The sequence below is a fragment of the Otolemur garnettii genome, unplaced genomic scaffold (assembly GCF_000181295.1).
Source record: "Otolemur garnettii isolate 467f Iridium unplaced genomic scaffold, OtoGar3 scaffold00092, whole genome shotgun sequence".
NCBI classification, from domain to species: domain Eukaryota; kingdom Metazoa; phylum Chordata; class Mammalia; order Primates; family Galagidae; genus Otolemur; species Otolemur garnettii.
In genome coordinates, this window is record NW_003852487.1 from 4,430,546 (window position 1) to 4,439,404 (window position 8,859).

General features: G+C 39.1%; 1 pseudogene; it reads right to left on the reverse strand.

Annotated features, from left to right (window-relative positions):
• Window positions 1-276: 276 nt before the first annotated feature.
• LOC100966591 lies at window positions 277-1,027 on the reverse strand (annotated as a pseudogene).
• Window positions 1,028-8,859: the final 7,832 nt, after the last annotated feature.

An 8,859-nucleotide genomic window follows, 5' to 3' on the forward strand; every position in this document is an offset into this window, starting at 1 on the left:
ATGAACAATCTTGGGATGAATGAAAGGATAGTTTCTCTGCAGAGAGATAAAAACTAGAATGGATAACCAAATGGAAATCTTTGAATTGAAGAAAATAATATCTGAAATAAAAACTTCATAGGCTGGACGTGGTATAGGCAAAAAGCATATATGTCTTTGCCTCTGCCGTTTCTGAGAGTGAACCATACAATTTCTTTCTTTCTTTTTTTTTTTCAGTCTGAAAGCAGTCACTGTTTATTAACTGACCAGATTACAAAAACAATCAGGGCAGATGCTTTAGTTCATTCTTCTAATAAGCCTATTGATTTTGTCTCCCCTGTTACCAGCATCTCCACCTTCTCAAAGTGGGTTGTCTTTTTCTTCATTCCCCCCCCCCATGGAGATGATAACTTGAATGGCCACAAGAAGTTATTTGCTTCTTTGAAGCATTTTCCAACAGTACAGATCTCATGAATCAGATCCTCCATGCAGATGATGCCATATTTACCAAGAGATCGTGCAATCAAACTGTTATCAGTCAATGCAATTCGTTTCTTATTGATTTTGCCATAACCACGCTTGTAGATTAGCTCATTTACTGACTTCAGATCTGGGTACCCCCATGCAATATACACAGTTCTACAATCCTCAGCATGTTAATGGAAGCCTTGTTGAGCTTAACAAAAGTTCCACTGAAGATCTGGCGAAGGCGAAGAAGCCGCAACACCTTTCGGACCTTTGGACTCACACCATTGATCCCTCTGATCCTGATGACAAATGCCAGTTTGGGTTGTGCAGGTACCTAGAAGTTGCCGGCTTTTCCTGCCATCCTAGCCATCCGAATCTCAGTTCTGTACATCTGCCTGCATTCTTTATGATAATGCTTGGCTTTTTCATAGATAAGCTTCCTCCTTGCCTTTCGAAGCATCTTTTGGGCACACTTCTTTCTCAGACGCTTGATCTTCAGCTCTGCGAAATTCTTTCGCTTTTTCTTAAGGGTTTCTGGCACAGTAGAAACCTTCTTTTTCTTCTCTTTGACACCCTCCATGCTTCAAGCCGGAAAAAGAGGAATACAAGCCATACAATTTCAATGCAAGTCTACACCTACATCACCAGCCACTCATAAGAAACATTCACACAACAGCGTGGTGGCTCACACCTGTAATCCTAGCACTCTGAGAAGCCAAAGTAGGTGGATTGCTTGACCTAGGGGTTCGAGACCAGCTTGAGCAAGAACAGGATCCCATCTCTAAAATTAGCCAGGCATGTGGCACACTCCTCTTGTCCGAGCTATTGGGGAGGCTGAGGCAAGAGGATCTTGTAAGCCTAAGAGTTTGAGGTTGCTGTGAACTATGTTACCACAGCCCTTTACCCAGGCTGACAGAGTGAGACTCTGTCTCAAAAAACAAACAAAAAAGTTCATAGGATGAGTTCAGTAATAGAATAGAGATAACGGGGGAGGAGTTAAGAAAGTTGAGGATTGGCTCAGCGCCCTGTAGCACAGTGGTTATGGCACCCACCACATACACTGAGGGTGGCAGATTCGAACCCGGCCCAGGCCAGCTAAACAATGACAACTGCAACAAAAAAAATAGCTGGGTGTGTGGTGGGCACCTCTAGTCCCAGCTACTTGGGAGGCTGAGGCGAGAGAATCACTTAAGCCCAAGAGTTTAAGGTTGCTGTGAACTGTGGTGCCATAGCACTCTACTGAAGGCAACATAGTAAGAATCTGTCTGAAAAAAAAAAAAAAGAAACTTGAGGACAGATTAATAAAAATAATCTACTAAAGGACAGAGGGAATAAAAGATTGTGGGGGAAATTAACAGACTCTCAAGAACCTATGAGGTGATACCAAAAGCTGCAACATTCCCATCACTGAAGTCCCAAAAGGAGAGAAGAAATTGGTGCAGAAAATAACATTTGAAAAGATCGTGGCCCAAACTTATCAAATTTGATGAAAAACATAAATTTACTGACTCAAGAGGCTCAGCAAATCTCAAGTAGGATAAATGTAAGAAAAACCATGTCCAGGCACATCATAATCAAAATCCTGAGAGCAGTCAGAGAAATGCAACAACACAGAGGAAGAATGGTAATTCCTGTAACTGTGGGTTTATCTTCAGAAAACACGAAAAATCAACAAGTGGTGCTGAAAGCAAAGAACTGTCAGCCTATAATTCTATATTCAGCAAAAATATCCTTCAGGGATGACAGTATAATAAAGATATTTTCAGATGAAGGGAAATTAAGAAAATTTGTTAACAGTAGAACTGCACTTAAGAAATACTAAGGGAAATTTTTTCAGACTAAAGGGAAATGCCGGAGGGAAACAGAGAACTTAGGAATGAAGGAAAACCAGTAGAAACATAAATACCAGGGTAAATACAAATTTCTTAAGTTCAAAAACTATTGATAGCAAAAATTATAACATTTTTGGTTTCCAATGTATATAGATGTAATACATATAGCAATGTTTTAATATAAGGGTGAGAGGAATGCTACATTTATGAAATGTTCTTGAAAAGGTAAAATATTTGCTCTGTATGAACTAAAAAAAGTTCATAGATATTAAAGCAACCACTAAAAAAAAATACAAAAAGCAATAGATAAGCAGAATACAAAAACAAAAAACCCCCACTTAATCTAACAGAAGAATAAAAAACAGATATGACACACAGAAAACAGTTAACAAAACAGATTATCTAAATCCAGCCATATTAAGAATTACATCAAATAAAAATGGTTTTAAAAACTGTTAAGACTAATAAATTGATATAGTAAAACTGCAGGATACAAAATCAACAAAAATCAGTAGCATTATTATTAGTGTATAGCTATACACTAATAGCAAACTTCCTAAAAAAGAAATCAAGGCAAACGATCCTATTTACAATAGCTACAAAAAAGAATATAGTTAGATATAAATTTAACCAAAGAAATGAAAGATCCATATACTGAAAACTATAAATCACTGGTAAAAGAAATTTAAAAAGACACAAATATATATTAAAAATTTCATGTTCATGGATTAAAAAAATGAATATTGTTAAATTGTTCATACTACCCACGTTTTTCTACAGATTAGATGCAATCCCTATCAAAATTCCAATGTCATATTTCTCAGAAATAGAAGAAAATCCTAGTATTCATATGGAACAACAGAATTAAAAAAAAAAAATGAATGGCCAAGGCAAGAACAAAGCTGCAGGCACCACACTACATGACTACAGACTATATTACAAAGCCATAGTAATCAAAACAGCATGATAGTGCCATAAAAATAGACATATTTACCAATGAAACAAAATACATTTAAAATCAATTTTCAACAGAGATATCAAGAATACATATGAGACAGACAGACTCTTTAATAAATAGAGGTGGGAAAATTGTATATCAACACACAGAAGAATGAAATTTGACTCTTATCTCACACCAAATATAAAAATCAGTTCAAAATTAGAGACTAGGTAACTGTAAAACTAACAGAAGAAAAACATAAGGAGAAAACTATGGAACATTGGTCTGGATGATTTTTTGTATTTGACCCCCAAATCTCAGGCAATAAAAGCAAAAATAGACAAATATTAAACAAAAACATGGTTCTGCATGGCAAAGAGAACAATTAACAGAGTAAAGAGACATCCTATGGATTGGGGAAAATATTTGCAAACCATACCTCTGTTAAAGAGTTAATACTCAAAATATGTAAGGAACTCAAGTCAATAGCAGAACCCCCAAATAACCCAATTAAAGAAAGGGCAAAGAACCCAAATAGACATTTCTCTAAAGAAGATATACAATGCTCAACATCACTAATCATTACGAAAAACTGCATGAAGTTTCTGCAAAAAACTGCAAATAAAATCATCATATGAGCCAGTAATCCCACTTCTGAATGTACATCTTAAGGACTTGAAATCAGTATGTCAAAGAAATATCTGCATTCCCGTGTTCATTGCAGCATTATTTACAAAAACCAAGTCATGAAATCAACCAGAGTGTCCAGTGGATGGAAACAGAAGGAAATTCTGTCATTTTTGACAACAGGGATGGGCTTGCAGGACGTTATGCTTAGTGAAATAAGCCAGACATGGAAAGAAAATACTGCACGTTCTCACTTGCACATGTATGTGGAATCTAAAGCAATAGAATTCTCAGAAGCAGAGAGTATAATGGTAGTTACCAGAGGCAGAGGAATGGGGAAAAATGGGGAGATGTTGGTCAAAGGATACAAAGTTTCAGTTAGGCAAGAGGAATACGTGAGTAGTATTTGAAGTAAAGGATATATTAATTGCTTTAATTTAATCATCACACATGATACATACATACAATATCACTTTGTACCCCATAAATATATGCAAGTATAATTTGTCAATTTAAAGCATTTTCTTTTTTTTTTTTTTTTGAGACGGAGTCTCACTTTGTCACCCTTGGTAGAGGGCTGTGGCATCACAATTCACAACAACCTCAAACTCCTGGGCTTAAGCGATTCTCTTGCCTCAACCTCCCAAGTAGCTGGAACTATAGGCACCTGCCACAACACAGGGCTATTTTTTGTTGTAGTTTCCGTTGTTGTTTAGCTGGCCTGGGCAAGGTTCGAACCCACCAGCCTTGGTGTATGTGTCTGGCACTGTAACCACTGTGCTACGGGCGCTGAGCCAATATAAAGCATTATAAAAAGAAAAAAAATTTAGAAACTTAAAACTATAAAAAAGTTATAAATGCAAATTGGTTAAGCATGCGAATTGGAAGAGAGTGATTGTTAGGTTGGATTACAATAAACAAATCCCATGGAATCTACATAATTTATCCTATAGCTAATAAACAAGTTTATCAAGGTCATGGGAAACAAAGTCAATATGCAAAAATCAGTCATACATCTACAGATAGCAATGAACAACTGGAAATAGAAATTTTAAAAAATGCCTTCTATGGTAGTACCAGAGAGTGGAAATACTTAGGCATAAATCTATACACAGAATCTGTATGCTTAAAACTATTAAACACTGATGAAAGAAATCAAAGACCAAAATAAATGGGGACATGTACTATGTTCATGGATGAGAAACTCAATATTGTAAAGATAAAAATTCTCCCCAAATTGAGCTATAGACTCCATGCAATCCCAATCAAAATCACAGTTGGATTTTTTGTAGATATTGGCAAGCTTCTTTTAAAATTAATATAGAAAGGCAAAGGACTTAGAATAGTCAAAATAATTTTATAAAGAAAAAATCGGAGGCCTCACACTGTCTGATTTCAAGATTTGCTAAAAAACTACATTCATTAAGATAATGGAGTATTTCTAAAATGATAGGCATACAGATCAATGAAACAAAATACAAAGTCCATAAATAAACCCACACAAATCTAGTCATTTGATTTTTTTTAAGTTGCAAAATCAATTCAATTTGGCAAAGTAGTCTTTTCAGTAAATGATGCTGACTAATTGGTATTTACATACAAAAAACCCTTAATCTGTTCTCCCATCTTATATAAAAATAAAATCAAAATGAACCAAATGTCAATCCTAAAACTATAAAACTTTAGGGGAAAACATAAGAGAATAATCTTTGTGCCCTGGAAATTAGATAGAGTTCTTTGATGTAACACAAAACCCACTATTCATATAAGAAAATTTCTATGACTTGAATTAAATCCAAACTAAAAACTTTTGCTCTATGAAAGAACCGGTTAAAAGAATAAAAAGGGTAACTCACAGAGAAGAAGAAAATACTTGCAAATCACATGTTACGTAATTTGTATCCAGGATATACAAAGAACTTTCAAAATTCAACAATAAGGAAACAACAAACCAAATATTTAAGTGGATAAAATATCTCAACAGATAAGTTACCACAGAGGATATAGGGGTAATGAATAAACATATGAAAAATAAGCACATTAGCCATTAGGGAAATGCAAATTGAAATGACAGTAAGATAGCTCTACACATTTATTAGAATGATTAAATAGAGAAAACTGGCAATATGAAATGCTGGGGAGAATTTAAAGCAAATGGAAATGGAATTCTTCTGTGTTGCTGGAGGAACTGCCAAATGGTACCTTGACTTTGGAAAATAGTCTCCCGGTTCCTTAGACATACAGTGACCTTATGAGCTAGCCATCCCATCACAGGTATCTACATAGGAAAACTGAAAAATTATGTTCACACAGAAACCTGTACTTTATAGCAGCTATATTCACATGTCAAACGCAAAACAACCGCCTCCAGTTGATGAATGGATAAAAAACCGTGGTGCCTCCCTACCGTGGCACACATGTTCTGCTCAGCAATAAAGGGGCACACACAACAATGTGGACTGACCAGATGGGCCATGCCACTGAAAGGTGCCACACTCTAGGCTCCATGCCATATGATTCTGCTGACCTGGGATGATGATGCCCAGCTGGTTGGACAAGGCAAACTGTAGGGCCAGGGGAGCGGGCAGGGGTACAGGGTGCAGGGCAAGGGAGACTTGCTGCAAAGGGGTAGCCCTGGAGTGTTAATGGGGAAAAGCCATTATCTTGATTTTGGTGGTGGTTACATGACTGTGCGTGTGTCACATTCTTAGAATTGTACACCAGGAAAGCTGAATTTTAATTAAAACAAATTTTGAAAAGAAAAATGTATTCCACTATGAATAATTTTTTCTATCAGCAATAACCATTAGAATAACATGCGAGGGAAGAGCCCATTCAAAATAATACCGGTATAGAATTAGAAATTCATGAGGTCTTGGAAAAAATGACACAATGTTAGAGTTAATATTCATGAGCATTTTTTGTTGCTCGTGCAGGAAGTGACAGGACTCAGCCTGAAGTAGACAAGCAGGAGCAGAGGGGGCTGCCCTGTAGCTGGAGGCGGGTCCCCATCGTGTCTCCTGCAGGGCTGCGGTGTCTCTGCCTGACTCTGCTCCTCCTGCCTCTGTGTGGCTTTGTGAGCTGCCAGCCCTGTCCATAAAGCAAATGTTGCAGCATTGGCCCACCACGTCACCGCCTGAGACCCCAGCTGCTGACAGAACATCTCAGGGAGGCTGGGGCCAGTCCTCCTGGGGCGCTGGGCTCATCTGTGGACACATCACTGTGGCCTGCGGGGCCCAGTAGGGTGCGGGAAGGCGGGGTGTGTGGAGGATGTGCAGTCAATCAGAAAGCTGATTCAAAGTCCGCATGCTTTTCCTACCACCGTGCCCCAGAGAGCTGATATATATGCGTGCTCCTTCCCTGTACTCTGGGAAGGAGCACACATAAAAATGGAGCTGTCCTTGGTCTTAGCTCTAAGCAACTGCCACTGTCCCTGCTGAATTTCAGCAACACGTATGTGTGTGCATGGGTGTGCATGTTAGGGGTTGAATTGTATCCCCACAAAAGATGTTAAAGTCCAACCCCCCAGTGCTGGTGAACGGGGCCTTATTTGGAGATAGGGTCTTTCCAGATGATCAAGGTAAGGTGAGGTGCTTGGGGTGGCCCTAATTGGACAGGACTGCTGTCCTCATAAAAAGGGGAAATTTGGACACAGAGACAGACAGACATACGTGAAGAGGAGGCAGAGATTGGGGTGAATCTTCTACAAGCCAAGGCTCATCAGGATCACCCACCAACATCAGGAGGTAAATTAGGGGCCTGGGGCAGACCCTCCCTCACAGCCTCCAGAAAGGACCAGCCCTGCTGACTCTGCGGTTTAGACATTTGGCTTCCTGAGCTGGGAGATGCCACGTTTCTGTTGTCTGAGCCAGCAGGTTGGCTGGACTTCATTACAGCAGCCCAAGCAAAGTAACGCAGCACCTAAGTTTCTAAGGAGCAGATTTCTTCAGTTATCCTTTAATAAACTTCGCCTTCCACGTGGAGTTAACTCAGAGAACTCCCACTTACACGCTCGGCCCCGACACACACACACAGCTACACACCTTCATTCTGCGTGTAAGTTCAAAAGATCTAGAATCCTTTGGGCTCAGTTTGTGTCTTCACCTTGTGGTATTATATTTTCCTAGGTGCAATCAGTAGATTCAAAATAAACAACGGTAGTATTTGTGTATTAGTGTTTCGCTGATGGTGTAACAAATTACCACAAACTTAGGAACTTCAAATAGTACCAATTTATTATCTTTCTATAGGTCAGTTCTCAAGTCCAAATTGGGTCTCCCTGGGCTAAAGACAGGGGGTCTGCAGGTCACCCTTCTGTGGGCTCCAGGGAAGGTCTGTCTCCTGGCCTCTCCTGCCTTCTGGACGCTGTGCAGCTCTTGGCTGGGGCCCCTCCCTCCACCTTGAGTTGGCAATGCAGCACCACCTACAGTCACACCTCTGGGTCCCCTCTTGTAAGAACTTTGTGATCATCCAAGAACAGCCTCCTGGCCCCTAACACAGAGTGCATCTGAGCTTATTATCTTAAAGTGGCAGGGTGCAGGAGCTATAATCCTAGCACTTTGGGAGGTGGAGGCAGGTGGATTGCTTGAGCTCAGTTCAAGACCAGCCTGAGCAAGACTGAGACCTGTCTCTACTAAAAATAGAAAAATTAGCCAGGCGTCGTGTACGGTTCCTATAGTCCTAGCTATTCGGGAGGCTGAGGCAGAAGGAACTCAAACCCACAAGTTTGAGGTTGCTGTGGGCTAGGCCGACACCCTGGTGTATAGTCTGGGCAACAGTGAGACATTATCTCAGAAATAAATAAATAAAAGTTTAAAGTGACACAGAGTGTAAATTGCAAAGTGTAATATTTTGGTTTGGTAAATACAAATTTTACTTCACATATGAAATGTCTTATTGAACTTGGCTAATACTTTTAAAATTGAAATTTAGTCTTAGTTGTTCATTTTTGTTTTAAAACTAAAGAGTGAGTCAATAAAATAAAGACATTGCCTAAACTGTACTTTCAAAGGT